Source organism: Macrotis lagotis, chromosome 1 (genome assembly GCF_037893015.1).
Source record: "Macrotis lagotis isolate mMagLag1 chromosome 1, bilby.v1.9.chrom.fasta, whole genome shotgun sequence".
In the NCBI taxonomy this organism is placed as follows: Eukaryota; Metazoa; Chordata; class Mammalia; order Peramelemorphia; family Peramelidae; genus Macrotis; species Macrotis lagotis.
In genome coordinates this window covers 165847133-165865834 of record NC_133658.1, presented here as the reverse complement: position 1 = coordinate 165865834, position 18702 = coordinate 165847133, and positions in this window count along the sequence as shown.

The following is an 18702-nucleotide window of genomic DNA, read 5'->3' as shown; positions in this document are numbered from 1 at the left end:
TCTTTAAGAACTTAAAATCTAATACAAGGAATTGTACCAAATTAAATTTTTAAGATGCCAGATGCAATGGATATGGGCAAAAGAGAGATCTGCACTAAGTACTCTAGGACCATTTGAGTAGCAAGAGACACTTGAGCTGGGGGGAAGAATTATCACAGGGTTTAATGACTTCACTAAAAACATTGTTTTAGGGAAGCTAGGTGGTACAATTGATAGAGCACCTCCTGGAGTCAGGAGTACCTGAATTCAAATCTGACCTCAAGCACTTAATAATTACTTAGCTGTGTGACCTTGGGCAAGTTACTTAATTCCATTGCCATGCAAAAAAATAAAAAGCATATAGTCTTATGGTGAAATTTCAAGTATTATATTATCATAAATTCCAAATCTCCAGATTTTATCTTACTCATCTATTACATGAGAGGTTTGGATTATAGGATTTCTAAGATTTCTTCTCACTCAAAATTCTAACAACCTCTGAATGGATCACTTCCTGTTTTTCCTCTAATTTTTCAGGACAAATTTTCAGGATCTATGTACAAGCACTTGCAGAGTCTGGAGTTCATTCCTACTTGAGGCCACCTACATGATACTATCTTGTTAAAAAGAGATTAAGAGAGAAAGGGAGTCTAAGGCAGAGACTTATGCAGCAGCAAATTTTAGGGAGTAAGAAATGGATAATGAACAAGGGAAAAAATAGAGGATTATAGAGTTTGGAACTGGATGGTATTTTAGAGAACATTTTGTCTAATCCTTTCATTTTATAAATGAGGAAACAGAGACAGAGAGATGTTAAATAGCTTGACAAAGATTACATGGGGATTAGTAACCAAACTAGTATTTGAACCAAAGTACTCTGACCAAACCCAACTTATTTTTCATTGTCCTATACACTCTCTAAATTTAGAGTCTAAAGTCTTTGAAAAACTTATAACATATTTATAATATAGAAAAATTATTATAATTTAATATAATAATTAGAAGTCATATTGCAAAAAAGAAAAAAAAACAAGATAAAAGAACAATTGAGAGGAAGAGTTTATCAGAAGTTGTAGATAGTTCAAGAAAGATGAGGATGGAGAAAAGGTTACTCAATTTAACAATGAAGAGTTAACTGCAAATTCAACAGTACCAGTTCAGTAAGGAGCCTATAAAAATCATATTTCAAAGGGTTGGGAAGTGAATGGAAGCTGAAGGAGTAGAGACAAAATATACATAACTTTTCTTGGCATATTAGCAGAGTAAAAACTCAAGAAATATGCAATGGTAACAATAGGATAACATGATCATTGAAGATTTATCTATTATTTTAAGCATGGGAAGATTCTTTAAGGTGGAATAGGGTTAGAAGGAAACCAGCAGATAACAGGATTGGATTTTAAATTGAAGATGAGGAGGAAAGGATATAATTGACACATGTTCCTTTTTTATAATCTTTTTCTTTTAAAATCGTTATTGTTATGCCTTGAATTTTATACTTTAAATAGTTATAAATTACCCACAATCCATAAGAGATTTCTAGCAACAAAATAGGATAATGAAGTAAATTAAATAAAGCTGGTGATTGGCTTCATCAGAAAATGTATGTAATATTCTTCACCTATAGCAACTAGCACCTCTATATTTTTATTTTTATTATTTTTATATTTTTTAGGGTTTTTTGCAAGGCAAATGGGATTAAGTGGCTTGCCCAAGGCCACATTAGTTAGGTAATTATTAAGTGTCTGAGGCCAGATTTGAACTCAGGGACTCCTAACTCCAGGGTCGATGCTCTATCCACTGCGCCACCTAGCCACCCCAACCACTCTATTTTTAAATTTTGTTTTAAGAGGAAGCTATGGTTCTTCTGGGAATGGAACCATGATGGTAGAGAAAGCACTCAGCAGGGTTCTCCCAACATTTGCCTCCTAATAACTTTAAAAATAATATTTCAGATCAAATTCTCAAATGGTCCAACCAATAAAAGGTCAGAGTGCAACATTCATCTAGCTCAAGACACCATAAGAGTTCAGAAAAAGAATCTATGACACGAGGGGAGGAAGGTTGGTCTGGAGATCATGTGAATGAAATGCCAATGGTAGGACTCAGTGGCTGTTACAGACCAACAGAAGCTTTGAAAGTTCTCAAGTCAGAGACTGTAAGAACTGGTGACTGGTCAGAAAGAATACAGTATTCACCTGTGCTAGCACTGGATGAGATATCACTCGCTATTTGATAACTCCATTACCTATTCTTACTTCTGACCTATAATTAGAGTAAAGAAACAGTGGTCAAGTCCCTCAGCAAGAGGAAATGGTAATTCTGAGGGACAGATCCTTTCCAGTCCTAAGGGGCAAAAACCAAACTAATTACAAGTATCATATGGTTATAAAATTATTTGCTTGCATAATTTAATTAGATTGGTTCAGCAATCTTGTGTTGGAATTGCCATTATTATTCCTATTTTATACAGATGAGGAAACTGAAGGACTGAAAAGTTAAGTGATATGTCCAGAAGCACACAGAATATAAATGTACAAGGCATGCCTTAGAAATGAAAGGTAAGTCCAATATTCATTAATGAAATTGGACTCAAATTTTCTTTTGCTGTTTTTATTATTCCTGGTTTAAGTATCAGTATTATACTTTCATAAAAAGAATTTGCTAGGATCTCTTTTTTGCCTTCTTTGCAGTTTCATGTGCTATCACTTTTTATAGCAATGTGTTTTAGAAATGCTTGTTTTTAATCTCATAAATTAAAAATTAAAAAGGGGGAAAAGATAAATTCCATCTTGGATATGCTAAGTTAGGGTATCTGTGAGATATTCCATAGGAGAGCAGCAATGATACATTTCATTTACTATGCCTATCTGAAGGAAAGGTTGATTAAGGCAGTGAAAGGAGAGCTAAAGTTTTCTTGCTTTGGTTGTCACTAATCAGCCAGTTTCTTACTCTACTCCTTAATTTTTCATAGGTAAAATGAAGCAATTGGATTAGATCATCCCTAAAGTTCCTTCAAATGCCTATATTTAATGGCTATGTCTATTTCTTTTATATTTGCTTTAACTCTAAGCATTCAAATGTTTTATAGATTAAATCAAAGTAAAAATTAGGGTGAAACAAAAAAAAGGAATTGTAGCTAATCTTCATTTAAACAGAAAATTAGTGTCCTGAGGAAATCTTCTTCAAGCATTTCAGTTTTCCTACTGTGATCCCTAAGGAATATTTGGATTAAAAGAAGGGGTGCAACAGAAAGAGATTTGGTGGGCTCATAATCATAGCTCTTTTTTTTTCTTACAGATTTGTGATTTCAAAAGTCTGGAGCTTTCCTAGTATGGAAATTCCCTTTATGGATGCCTATCTCCTCTGTAATTAGAAAGTTTCCTGGGAATACAGAAAGGTTAGGTGATTTGCCCATAGATTAAGTATTAAAACCAGACTTGAACAAAATTCTCCTGACTCCAAAATTGGTCCCCATCCACCAAACCATGCTGCTTCTGATCTCATTTTTATGTTGTGAAAAAGTATTTTCTCCCTATAGCTTTTAAGATAGATACTTCAATGTTTAGAGGTAGAAGGCAATTTTTATTTCACCCTAAAGAAAAGGCAGAAAATCTAAAGGGCTTAAAGGAGTCCCAAAACAAATATACAACCACAAATAGGGCACAAAGTTATTTCAGAAAGCCAAAAATAGATCCTAAATATATAAAAACAAAACAATATAATGTCTTGATAAGGCAACCATGTGTAAGCAACCTCTTTTCCATTAAAGCATCTGTCCGAATAGCTCACCTTAATAATGTGAGTGTTACAAGTGTCAAATCTCTTGCTTCCTGATATTATGAGTTTCATTCAAATATTCTTGAAGCCCACAGCCCTCTTAGTCCATCCTCTTGTTTTTCTAAATAGACCAGCAATTCACAAAATTTCCATCTCTGGATATAGGATAATTTCTTCAATATACTTTGTTTCTTTTGTAAGAATGCATATTTTACTTTGTGGTTTTAAAATTTTTTTTTTCTGAAAAAGAGTCATAGATTTCAAAAGGGTCTGTGACAGGAAAAATATTAAGAAGCTTTGTTCACCTATGTAGAAACTATGATTTTCTAAACATTTGTTCTTGGGGACTTTTAAATCTATGAAGAAAACCCCAAGACTGGTGTTTTCCCATGGAATTTTGCTACTCAGGAATTTTCATATCCGATTTCTATGAAGGATGTTGGATCTCAGGCAATTTGTCTACAAATTACCATCTCAGCCATATAAATAAGCACATCTTCCATGTGCTTCTACAGGAATTCTGTCCATAATAAGCTATGGATATCACATTCATGCTACTTGAGAAAACTCATATACTTCTTTCCAAAACAAAACAAATAAACAAAAAAACCAGGGTCCTTTTGAGGAAACTGTTTCCTGTACATGTTTGAAATCTTTCCAGATCAGGTGTTTGTCTTGTATAAGATGACTCTCTCCCAAACAACTCTCAAATCAGCTCCATCTCTTTTGAAAACTTGAAGTTTCATCTCTATTTTTGTTCCACCAATAAGAAGTCATGTCTTCTTTCATATGAAGCACCCTGCATATGACTGCCCTTTTCTATAAGTTTCAGCTGAAATTGTTATGAAGACATGTTAAAGTTTTGATCATATACAATAGTCCTCATTCCAATTATGTTGTCAAATTTACATGACACATCCTTTTTATTACCGAAACTGTTAAAGTGGAAAAGTCATGTACTTTTAATTGCCATCCAATGTATGTAGAGTTTTGCTTAACTTTTGAAGCATTAAGTTTTTAGGGTGATTTGAGGGAGGGCTTGGTACTTCAGTATAGATGATATTAGATCATTGTGGAATTTATTAATGAATTTAAATTGTTATAAATTTGAGATTATTAAAATATTAATCAAAACTCTTTAAACAATTAAAAATGAGACCTAGGTACTCTACAGCCTCTAATCTACAGCTTTATCCTGTCATATAAAATGAAATGAGGTGATTTTTTTTGTGACCTGTTCTTGATGAAGCCATGGTTACTGATTCCTCATTAACCATGCCATTAGTAATATATTAATATAAATTTCCAGACATTGAACTCAAGCTCTGTTATGTTTAGTTTATAGATTGCATTATCCCCCCCCCCTTTTGAAATTTGTAACTTTCACCCTTTTCCACTTCTTTGGCAATTCTCTATTTCTCTAAAACATTTTAAAGACTTTGGGCAGTAGATCTTACTTTATTTCTGTCCCCTGAGAAATATTAATCTGGACTTTGTGTCTTGAATTAAACAATTGAAGATATGTGTTCTATCAGATCCTTAGTTATTTCAGGTTGCAATCACTGCCTAATTAAAGAAATTAGAAGAAAAATTAGAATATTCTTTTAATTGAAATAGGGTTAATTGGAGTGCAGATTCTTTCTCCCTCACTAATTTTTCTGATTTGGAGTCAGTTCCCATTCCCACAAAAAACAGAACATATGATCAACTACATGGGAACAGAAAAACTCTTTTATAATTCATCAGAGGAGTTTTCTTGATTAAACTTATAATGTTATTATTGAGAAAACCCATGTACTTATTTTCCATGTACTTCCATTCCTGGAAGGTAGAAAGTGTGAATGTAAATTTCTTTCTCCCCATCCACCATCTCAAAACATAAGTATGTTCTAATGCATTATATGGCATGTCCTTTAAATAGAGAAATGTAAATAAATGGCTCCCCAAAAGACAATTTATACCCATTTTGCAGATGAGTAAACTGATTTATCCAAGTCACACCTCGACTAAGTCTTGGAGACAGGACTTTAGGACTCTGGAATTTACATGCAGTGTTTTTGCCACAACTCTCTTCTGATATCAACAAACATCTGAGGAGCCTAAAAGGAGTACATCAGTGAATAAATAACTCTGCTAATTATTTTAGTGCTTGAAATAAGAAGCCGATTTTTTTAGTCTTTCAATTTACTTTGTTTTCTGAAAGTCATTGATGCCCAGTTGGCCTCAAGCCCTTGATCCCAGATTGTCTCCATTGCCTGTCCTAAAGAGGCTGAATGCATAAACATTCAGGCTCATTCTGCCACCCTCTCTCCATTATAACAAGTTTATAAATAATTAGTCTTATTTTTCTCTTAGTTCTTAATTCCTTTTGAGAACTTTCTTCACTGTTTGGAGGTGTCACTGCACATATTCACAGAATTGTCTCTGGACCTAAATTACATTAGTTATGTGGAGAAAATAAATGCCATATGAAACCCTTGATTTTTCATTTTTATAGTTTTCATTTTCAAAAGAATATGGACATCAGCTGAGGGATCCTATGATATACTCTATCAAATCACAGAATGTTAGAGCTGTAAATAACCCTAAAGATTATCTTATTCAAATTTATTAAATTGCCACTGAGGAATAGGAGACAGAGAGGTAATATGACTTGTTCAAAACCACAGATAATTAAGATAATTATGGAAAATATAATGAGAACTCAGGATATTTGACTTTATAATCACTTAATTTGCAATGACTTTCTAAAAGTTGAGCAATTGAAAATGAGTTGACTCTCACCGTAGATTTTATATTTATATATTCATATATTTACACATATGTGTGTGTACAAACATTTACATGTATCTGTATACATATAGCCAATTTAATAAAATAATTTTATTAAAATTTTTAAGAAAATAAATTTATTAAACATCTACCAATGAAGCAGACATTGTTCTAAGCACTGAAGGTAACAGTAAATTAAAGAAATGTAACCTCTGCCCTCAAGGAGATTATAATATTTTGGGGGAGCACAGAACATAAACTCAGGTGGCTAAGTGGTGCAGTAGATAGAGTATTGAACCTGGGATCAGGAAGGTCTGAACTGAAATCCAGCCTCATACACATACGAACTGTGTGATTCTGGGCAAATCATTTAACCCTGCTTGCTTCAGTTTCCTCACTGTAAAATGAGCTGGAGAAGTAAATGGTAAACCACTTCAGTAATCTCTACCAAGAAAAACCCAAATCAGGTCATGAAGAATGGGACAAAAGTGAACAACAATAACATGCAAAAGGAAGGGTAGGTACTAAAGGTCATCTTATTCCATGTAAAGCAGGGTGATCAAACAGTCTAGTTTCTGTCCTTTATAAAGGAAAGCAACCCTCCAATCAGAAATGAGAAGAGGCTTTGTCAATCAAGACTTGCGTTATCAGCATGTTAATAGGACTGGGAATGATGAATTTATTGTGCTAGGGGTATCTTGTTTTGTGGAGTTGAAAACAGGCAGGGCATATCATGTATATTTAAAATAATACTACAAAAGAAGTGAGCCTTACATTCTTCGACCTTTTTAATCTGGGGAACATTTCAGTCAAGCACAGTTGAAAATGTAAAACTTGGGCCAAGACAGTAATTAGAGTTTTAAAATGCTGAAAGAGAGAATACCAAAGAAGTAGAAGATAAACATTTAACCTTTCAGAGGGAAAAAAAAAGTTTTGCATTCTCTTTTATAGCCAACCATAACTTTCATGAAATGAATTATGCTTTCTGTTACTGGCATGTTGTTCAAGTTAAATAAAAACTCTGTTTTGCATGAAAGACACTGGTGAAACGTATTCTGAACCACCCTATGCCTGATCCTTTAGGCACATTGCACACTCTTAGGTCATACCAATTTCTTTCTTTAGTATTTTGCCAGGCTTAGAGATCAATTTAGACATTAACACTGCTTGCCAGCATCTGGGTTGTCACACATAACCAACTTCCATTAGATTAAAAGGAGTTTAAAATATATTAAGGACACTCAAGCTATGTATGTTCATTTCGACACGATAGTCCCTTTCCTCCATAACATTGAACTTTTGAACTTACAAAAAGTAAAGATTGTGTCATACAGTGATAGAAATGAAAGTTAATAGGAATAAATGAAATATAAAAAATGTAATTTTAAATTTTCTAAGTTCCTACAAAAGAGATAATCATCTTGTGAGAAAGCAGATAAATATTTCATTTTCAGTTTTCTGGAACTGTGATAGGTCATTATATGAATCAGAGTTCTTAAGTTTTTCAAAGTTATCAGTCTTTTGTTATATTTATGTTATTATTGTAGAAATTGTTCTCCTGGTTCTGCCAACTTTACTCTGCATTAGTTCTTAATGCCTTCCCAGGTTTCTCTGAAGTCATATCCATCATTTCTTACAAGACAGTAGTATCCCATCACATTCATATATTATAACTTATTCTACCATTCACCATCTAATGAGCAATTCTAGTTACAATTTTAATACCTTAAAAAGAGGTACTCTTGATAATTATTGTACATTTTAGGTCCTTTCCCTCTTTCTTTGATCTGGTATATTTAGCAGTGGTATTAATGTGTCACAGGTCATACAAATGGATTTCCAGAATGATTGAAATTATTCATAGCTTCACTAACAATGTATTAATGATCCAATTTTCTCATTTCTTCAGTTTTTTAAAATTCCCTTTCTATTAACTTTACTAATTTGATGAATATGAAATTTAACCTAAGAATTGTTTGCATTTCTACTTGGCATTTTTCATATGGCTATTGATTGAGTGATTAGATTTCTTCCTCAGAAAACTCTTCTCATATCTTTTAATCATTTTTCTATTGGGGAATGGCTCTTTTTCTTATAAATTTGAATCAATTGCCTTTATATATTAGAAACAGAATACCATCTCCCCATATTAAAATGTAAATAGCTTATTATTTTAGTCTCTTATGATTGATTATTCATGTTTACCTTTTTTGTGGTTCCCTTGACTCCTATTTAGTACTTCATATTTGCTATTCAGCTCTATTATTTTTAGCAAGAATGTTCAAAGTTCTCTATGGTCAGTTTCTCCCAGCCAGTTTCTCAGATCACCTCAGACTGCTTTGGTAAGCTATTTTTATTGCAAGTCTCTATCTTATCCCTCATGGAAGATCATATTTCTAGACTTCTCCTCTTTATAGTGATTGTTACAAAATCATGGAAGATGCTAATTTTGGTTCCTCACTATTTGAATTCCTTCTGACTACTTTCTTGACAAGGAAGCTCTGTGTTTTGACTAAAATTTTCCCGAGAGTCTTAATTTTAGGGTTTGTTTTAGGTGATAACTTTTGGGTCCTTTCTATTTCTGCACTTTCCTTTGATTCTAAAAAAATGTGAAATTTTTCTTTTGTGATTTCTTGAAATACACTTGTGTAGATTTTTTTTGGTCATGGATTTCAGTAATCCAGTGATTTTAAATTTTTTTTCTATGTTAAAATTGGTATATAAGTACTTCTGGGGGAAATTCTCGACTGAGATTTTGTGCTGTTGGATCCTTATTCAGCTCTCTTGGGAGCTAGTGAGTCTATGTTATTCCAGGACGTCAAGGACAACTCAGATTGAGGACTTGTAAACTTTCAGTCGTCCTAGATGACATGATCTTAGGAAAAATATGATTAAAGTCTCTGTTATGAACTCAATGAAATCCTGACCAAGGTTTACATCTGATCTGTGGATGTGTCTCTGGTTAGAAATTCCACAAGACTGCTGATGTATTTGATCAGTATCAATGAAATCAGAAACTTCTGAAGTTTTAGAGCCATAGAACTACAGGCTCCTTCTTAGACTGTGATTAATGCTGTGGCAATTCTACTGCAGGCTTCCACCTAGGCTATAAGCCAAAGCTGAGAACTTTATTCTTTTCTTGAGGTCAGAGCCACAAAACTACTGTTTGTTTCTAATTTACTTTGAGTTCAGTAGATTGCCTAGGACTCTACCTTCCTTCATAGTAACACTTTTAGGAATGACCCTCTCCTCCTTTTTCCTTGGATCTCTAATGTGGCAGTAACTAGAGAGTTGTTACTAGTGAGGTATTTATTCTCTTATCCTGTGGTTAGTCTTCAGTATGAGTCTGGTACCTCTTTTTGCTCTCAGACACAGATAAGTTAGTCTTTCAGTGCTGAATTCATGTGTTGTGTTCCTGCTCAGACTTCTGTCTTCAAAGTCCACAGACCTTTTTGTCTCTCAACTTTGACTTTTGTCTCTCAACTTTGACCAGAAAAAATAATTCTCTGTGGTTTACTTCCTTTGTTTTCCTGATCAGGTTTTTATTTCTTCCATTTTCTAGATCTTTGTGGAAGGATTATGCTGGAGAAGTTGAACTTCACTTATTCCTTATACTCTATCTTAATTCCACCTTCAAGAAGAGGTAATTTAAGAAACATTGGCCTAAAAAAATAACTGCCATTGAAAGTCAGAAGTGAAAATATCTTGTAAAACTCAGCAAAATGAGTGTAGGTAGGTCTGTATTTATGTATATAGATATATAGTTATAGATTTCAAATGCATAATAAAGTAATTTCTCAAATGATAAATGGTCAAAGAATATGATTAAGCAATTTTAAAAAGACAATAAATGACTCACTTGTTTATACTTGGAACTCATATGATTACATCAGTGGAGATATTCTATCACCATTTCCTATTGTCTTTCCCTCTCAAACCACAGCAAGGATGAGATGCTCACTTTGTCTGGTTACATAAAGAATAAAATACTCTCTAACCTTATGGTTGAAGGATGTTCAAGGCTTCAGAGAATTTTCCTGAAAGGACAATCCCCACCTTCCCTCTCCTCCACAAAAAAGTAATATTCAATGAAAGCAGTATTGGAACAGTGGACTATGCTGTACTGGACCTGAAAATGAGGAAATTGTAATCAAGCAGGTGTCTGTCCTATTTCCTGTGCCCAGAAAGTATACTATAGGGACTAAGGCCAGTTAACCTACATCATTTAAATTAATTAATTAATTGATTGATTAATTAATTGCTTATGGTTAAAGTTCACAATTTGAATGATAAAAAACAAAATAAATTCCAAAAACTAGTAGAAAGATGCTCAGATGTTCAAATATATAAAAATAAAATATATAAAATTTCACAGTGATAATAAATTTCAAGAATGAAAGAAATGTTTTGCTTTGAAAAGCAAAGGAACTAAAGCAATGCCATATCATTATATATCCTTGAAAATGTGAACCTAATCATCATTGAATTAAATGTGCATGTTCAATGAAAGAGAGGTTTTTGAAATATTATTTTAAAAAAAGCACTAAACAATAGAAAAATTGAGGTTCTATATTCTGTCCAAGTCTCTCATCTGTATTGACGTGAAAAAGTAATCTATTAAAGAAAATCATTTTCAAAAGTCTATTTTTTGTTTTCATCAAGAATATACTAAATACATGTTTCTTCATTCGTATGAAGATTTAATTATCATCCATTCTCTGATATCTTCTATTTCTTTGAAATATTTTGAATGTTAATTACTGTATGACTTTAAAATTATATTGTGTCAATGATGAACTCCTCATGTATAGAATTGTTTATATCTGTTACTCTTCTGGGATTAAATAGCATTGCACTTTTTCTTATAAAACTTTGGATAGTGTGGTGATAGTGAGATGACACAGTACTGATTCAGTGCTTCCATAATTAGCTATACCCATATTCATATACATACATGCATCAATACATACACATGCACATACACACATCAAATAGTATGAGTATAATATACAAAGAAACCTTGTGAGTTTAATACAAAGAAGGGTGAAACAGCATCTTCTACTTTAAGAAGCTGATAAGCTAATTAATATTGGAAAACCAATATATATGACAAATAAAATGATGATTTGGAAGATATCATTCACTATGATTAAATGACAAAATAAACACTAAAGACAATGAGTAGCACTCTTTCAGAGGAGTTAAAGTTCCCTTGGAACTCAAGAGAACAGAAAGAATTTTTGGAGAAGAAAGATGTAACCTGGGCATCAGGCAGTAGTATTTCAATATATAGAGAATTTGGGTCAGGGTTGGGGGGTGGAAAGTATTCAAGACAAGGCAAGAACAAAGCCATATGAAATCATAAAAGACAAACTAATAATAAAGGATGCAAAAAATAAAGGTTGTAAGATGTAGTAAAAAGTACACTAAATGGGAAGTCAGGAATCCTAGACATTAATATCATTTCTTCCACTAAATTACTGTATGACCTTAGAAAATCCACTTCTTCTCTTTGCTTTTCAGTATTCTCTTCTGTCAGTGGAAGAATTTAGACTACAAGCTATTTTAAAAGCTCTAAAGTTCTGTTATCATCAGTCTTGCTCATACCGTTCAATAATATACTCTTCTGAGAAACCTAATGTAGAATGGCTACTAATGGTTTTTATCATCTGTAGTCTGATATAAATTCCAAAATATTTCTCTTTAAAGCAAATCTCCCCAAAACAAATGTGTAGAAATAATTATTAAGTATCATTTCTTAAATCTAATATCTACATGAAAAAGTACATGTTATAATAAACTAGATTATCCAAACTAAAATATATTGACTTTTGAGAATGTTTACACAGAATCTAGGACATAGATTATCTACTCAAGTATTCCTACTTCATATTATTTCTGTGTAATTATAAAGTATTATAATATTCCCTATATTTAGTAGGAACTTTCCCATAGCCATCATTGGCATCATGAAACTACAGGTAATGCAACTCTCTTAGGAAAGAGGATACTTCTTGAAACAGCAAAAAGTTTGTAGTGAGCAACTCCACCCAAAGAGAGAAATCAGAAGACAAGGTTAGCCTATAATTGCCTTCAGTGTTGAAAGAAAAAGATCTTTCATATCCAGACTAATATTCTCACTTAACTCCATGAGTCAGTACATAAACTTTAATTCAGACATTTGTACTACTGTCAACAGCTCATATGTCATTAGCAGAAATTCTTTAAAGATACAATGCTCCAGCTGGAGTATGTATTTTTCCTACTTTCTCAGTCTCTACCTTGCCTTTCCAGGGAATCAAAGTCTCATTTTTGATGACCCTTAGATCAATGAATTATTCACAGAGATACACTAAGGATATACTACACAAGTATTTGTTAATTTAGATGTTTATCTTTAGGTGATCTAGATTTTGTTTGCTTGTGTTTGTGTGTGTGTGTGTGTGTGTGTGTGTGTGTGTGTGTGTGTATCTATGTACACAAGGGATACCTAGTAGCATAGTGAATAGAGGATTATCCTACAAATCAGGAAGACTTAGGGTCAAACCTTTACAGACAAATGTTGACTTGGTGACAATGTGCAAATCACATAAGTTATTGGTAACCTCAGGCACCATTCTTAGATTATAAATTAACAAGAGTTCCCTAAACCAAAGAAATTATACAATGGTCTAGAGACTCTCCTAAAGTAAATAAATAAAAGATAGTTATAGGTTATAGAAGTGTGATGCATCCAGTGATACAGATATTCTCAGTATACCTAATAAAGGATAGAATAATTTCCATTTAATCTCACTGGGCCAAAGTTTCAGTTGACTGACTGTAGGCTCAGCATGCTAGTTTAGGAAAAGCCACAAAGTAATAGCCTTGATCAGTGAATGCCTTTAATGAAACCAAACAAATTTATAGGTAGGAAAATTAATATTTTTTCTTTTCAATGACCTCTCCTCCTCAATAAATGGTGCTAGCCATGAAATGGCTTGACATAAAATTTATGATTGCTAGACATTTCACCTAAAAATGCCAAAACATGTTTATTCATGTGTGTGGGGTGGGAGTGGGGGTAGGTGGGAGGCTCTTGTGGATCCTGGCTTCAGGGGAAGGATTTCTTATCTCCACCCCACAGCTGACTCATTGCATTTGGCCCACACTTTAAGTGAGCTCTGATCCAAATGAAACATTCAATGTCCCTAAAATGAGCCCTAAATATATGTTCTTAAAAATAATAATTCACTTCATACAATGTGTGTTTTTTTTTGGAAAAGAAATATCAGATATTCCTTGTCTCACTGTACCATCAATCTACTACTAATCAACATTTTTTACTAAACTTCTACTATGTGCCAGTGAATTTTAAAGTGAACTTGTATTTCAAAAATGAAATATATTTTCAAACTAGCATCTCAAAGAAAGAATAGCAGAAACCTTAAATCCATGGAAGAAATCTGAAACTTGACCTGGAAAAAGAGTTAAAGATTATGGATGGGGATCATTGGCCATTTTTCCTTGAATAGCTTTACATTTCATTTTTGTTTCTTTGCTGAAATGATTATATTCCTCTGTAGATAATGAGAGCTAACTATTTGGAGGAATGAAAGAAAATTTAAAAACAACCAAAAAACCCAGGAAAATATAAGAAAAAAAAGAAAATAATGTCCAAAATACTCATCTTAAAATGTCTGAGTCTATAATTATAAGGGAATGAATCAGAAGAAATATTACAATGTAAGATTTTAAAAAACAGCTTTGTTATATATTTGAAGGTATACTCAATCTTATTAAGTAGGTAAAAAGGACTTAAAATTGATTCACAAAATGATTCACAATAGTATTCAATCAAAATTACATATCCAGATAATTTTTTAATTATAAAAATGACTATATTACATCACAGGCATATATAGTCTACTAAAAATTCTAATATCTTTCTGGTCATGATTATTCTCTTTCAAAAGAAAATTAGTGTGGCAGCTAGGTAGCACAGTAAATAGAACCCTGGCCCTGGAGTCAGGAAGACCGAAGTTCAAATTTGACCTCAAACACTTAATAATGATGTGTGACCTTGGGCAATTGACTTAACTCCATTGCCTTGCAAGAACTTAAGGGAAAAAAAAGAAAATTGGAGAGTATTTGATATGGCAAATAGGACTACCATCCCTCAAATGAAATTTACTACATATTATAACAATAAGCTACATCTTACTCATTTAAGGCATCATTTCAAGTCAGTATACAATCAGCCTTTCAGTTACCTAGAGCAAAAATCAAAATCAATATAAAATAAAATAAAGGCTAAAAATATTGTCATTTATATAGTTTTTGAGATTTATAAGTAAAGCACTTACCATTAATCATACAAGTTCTGACCAATAAGCATAGTAATATTCAAAAAATAAAGCTAGACCTTGCCCTCAAGGAACATTCCTTCTAATGGAAGAAGAATAACAAATAAAAGGCAACTGAATGGGAAAGAGGAAAGGGAAGTACTGTCAGTGGCATGTTGACAAGTTGAAAGGATGAGAAAAACAGTAGAGCAGGGAGTGAAGCAAGACTGCCTGGATCAGTTCTCACCATGATGATCAAAGAAGGAACTTACTGATGGAAGGAGGAAAAATGGTGGAGGGATATTCCAGTGTGAGAAAGTAACTAAGCTATGGTGGCAAAGTTAGGAGAGTTAGAAGAACATCTGGGATGAAAAGAAACATAGGTTTCAAATCTATCTGCCAAGTGGAGTCCTTGGAAGAAATTCACCAATGAGAGGAGGGGCTAAACATGGCAGAAAGGTGTTTCAAGGTGAGAAGGGAACAGGGAAATCCCATTTATAAGAAAATAGATAGATAGATAGATAGATAGATAGATAGATAGATAGATAGATAGATAGACATACAGATCTATAGTTACAGTGAGATATCTGTATATATATATATATATATATATATATATATATATATATAGATAGATATATATAGATATAGATATGTGAAGCCCTTTGAGATAGATGCTATTATTATCACAAGTTCACAAATGTAGAAACTGGGGTCCAAAGAGTTAAAGCAATTTGCCCAGAGTCACTAAATTAGTAAGCATTTGTGGTGGGATTCCAACCCAGTTCTTTCTAAATCTTAAGTCCACTTCTTATCTACTGTGATTCACTACTAAGATTAATGATATCTATATTAAACTGTCACTACATGTGTTTTTGTCAGTTTCCTCAGTTTTAAAATGAGAGGGTGGGAAGTTGGATTAGATGTCCTCTGGGGGCACATAATTCTATATCTGTAATCCCATGACCTTTTCAAAGACATCATTAAGGCCATCAATGGGAAACAGAAAAAAGTATAAATATCAACCTTAAGTATCATCATATCCTACAAAATTTTAATTAATTAATGTCCAATAGTTTTTGCCACATGGAAAAGACACTGGAAGTACACTGGAAAGGATAATGGACTTGAGGAGCAGCTAGGTTGTGCAGTGGATAAAGCACCAGCCCTGGAGTCAGGAGTACCTGGGTTCAAATCTGGTCTCAGACACTTAATAATTACCTAGCTGTGTGGCCTTGGGCAAGCCACTTAACCCTGTCTTACAAAAAAAACCCAAAACAATAATGGACTTGGAATCAGAGAATATGGTTTAGAATTCTACTATTCTTTCTTGAGGAGTGTCAGATCTTGGATGCCACTTACATTTAATTTACTCCACTCTAAAATGATAGTGTTAGATTCATGACCTGTAAGGTACCTTTTAACTCTGATTCCATGATTCTAGGAGACTAGAAGAGCTCAGAAGCTACTTTAATCATGAAAAATTATATTTCATCACCAAGCAAAGAGATGATTGCCAAGGACTATATCAATTTTAGAATCTAAAGAGAAAAAAACCCACAAGCTTGCTTGTCAAAAACTGCGGAGGATAATGGTGGAAAATTCTGATTAATATCATCCCATAAAGAGAAATAGTTTGGAGGTAGTGTATAAAGAGTCAGTCTCAGAGTCAGGTAAACCTGGATTCAAGTATGGTCTCTGACATATACTGATTATGGAATTCTGAGTAAATTACATGTAATAGTGACCTAGTCAACCCTCTAAGACTCTAAATCAGAGGATTATTTCTGATCTTTCACTTTAATGAATTAGCTATCTCCAATGATAACCCCTCCATACCAACAAGTATATAAAATTACTTGGAACAGATCATACATATTTATATGTATGTATGTATGCATGTATATGTGTGCCTATACATATATGCATATTTATGTGTATATATACACATACACACACAACAATTCTATTTATATATATGTAAATATATTTATATACAACATTTTTGTCTGACATCCCTATCTGTCTGACATCCATTTCCTGACATCCCTATCTTCTAGTGCCCTTCCTCATTTACATTTATATTGTTTATATTAAATATATGTTTATATGTGCATTGATGTATCTCTATCTACAGTCACTTTCTCCTAATAAAATGTAAGGTTATTAAAAGAAATGAATGCTTCTTTTTTTGATTATTTACCTTTTCCTTAAAATAGTGTCTGGTACTTGGACGTTTTTAATAAATGCTGATTGATTGATTTATTAATTGTAATTAATAAAAAAATTCTTTTCTGGGAATCTACATTAATTAAGTTATTTCTAGACCAAATATTTAAAACAAATAATTAAATCATCTCATAAAATAGCATAAAGTAGTGCAAGCACATCAAAAAAGGCTATATATATAATTCAATATGAGATTCAATGTAACATCCCATTAAGATTCCTTGGAGGTAGCTGCTTGGAAGACAGTAAAAAGTTAAAATAGAACATTCATGTCAATTTATCATAATGATTTATTTTCATCATCAATTATAATTTGTCACCATTTCAGGCCCTATGCATCCCAGTCCCTAGTTTAAGAAGAGGTAAAGGTGACACCTATAAGAAAAGTTGGGAAGAGCACCTGAATCAAAAGACAAGTGAAGAAATCTGTGCTTTAAGTGACACCAGTTTTTAGTGTTTCAAAGGATAATTTTATAAAAGATATCTTGAAATAGGATATCAAAAAAATGGAAGTGGTTGTGAATGGTATCATTACCCATAAAAAGAAATTTCTTGACTATCTGGTGTGATGTAGGTGAGAGACCAAATGAGTGAGTTAGTGAGAATTTGCTACTGGAAAAAAAAAATATATATATATCATCATCATCATCATCGTTGCCATCATCACTCACATTTATGTGGCACATTAATGTTTGTCATTATCCATATTGGATTAGTCAATCAAGAAGCATTTACTAAAAACCCATTATGTATTGTGCATTTTAATAGGCAAGGGAATTCAAACATAGAAAACAAAACCAATCTTGATTGTCAAGTAGCTTATATGTATCAGGTAGATCTATCCATCCCATGCATTGATTGGGCATATTAATTTTCATCTTGATACAGGAAGTATGGCAAAAATTAATTATATTGGGAATTGTAACTGATTAGAAGGAATGATTAATCTTCAAAGGTGAATATTTTATGCCTGCTGGCTTATGTCATTCCTTATACTTTTCACTTTTCCTCTGGAATTCCTCTTTGGAATGCAAGTAGGCCTAGTTCCAAATTATTCTCCAGAAGAATTGGATCAGTTCAGAACTCCACCAAAAAGTTTTGAGTACTGTGGACAAGTTCAATTCCCATGGTATTGTCTTTCCATGGACCTACACATTGACAATGAAGATACATATTACCAAAGTTAGCTCAGTATTTGAGAGACTCTGAAAGAGAGTGTAGGAGAGAAGTATTAGACTAATCACCAGATTGTAAGTCTACAGAGAGGGTGCCTAGGTGGTGTAGTGGATAAAACACCAGCCCTGGAGTCAGGAATACCTGGGTTCAAATCCGGTCTCAGACACTTAATAATTACCTAGCTGTGTGGCAATGGGCAAGCCACTTAACCCCATTTTCCTTACAAAAAAACCCTAAAAAAACCAAACCAAAAAAAAGTCTACAGAGCCTTTGCACTGATTTCATTGCTAAATGCCTATGAAACCTTGACAGTCTACTAGTGCCATGCTAGGAAACTGAATCGTTTCCATTTAAATGGTTTTAGGAAGATTCTGAAGATTACCTGGCAGGAAGATATTAGGAAGGTCCTTTCTAGAGCTCAACGGCCTAATATTTCAACATG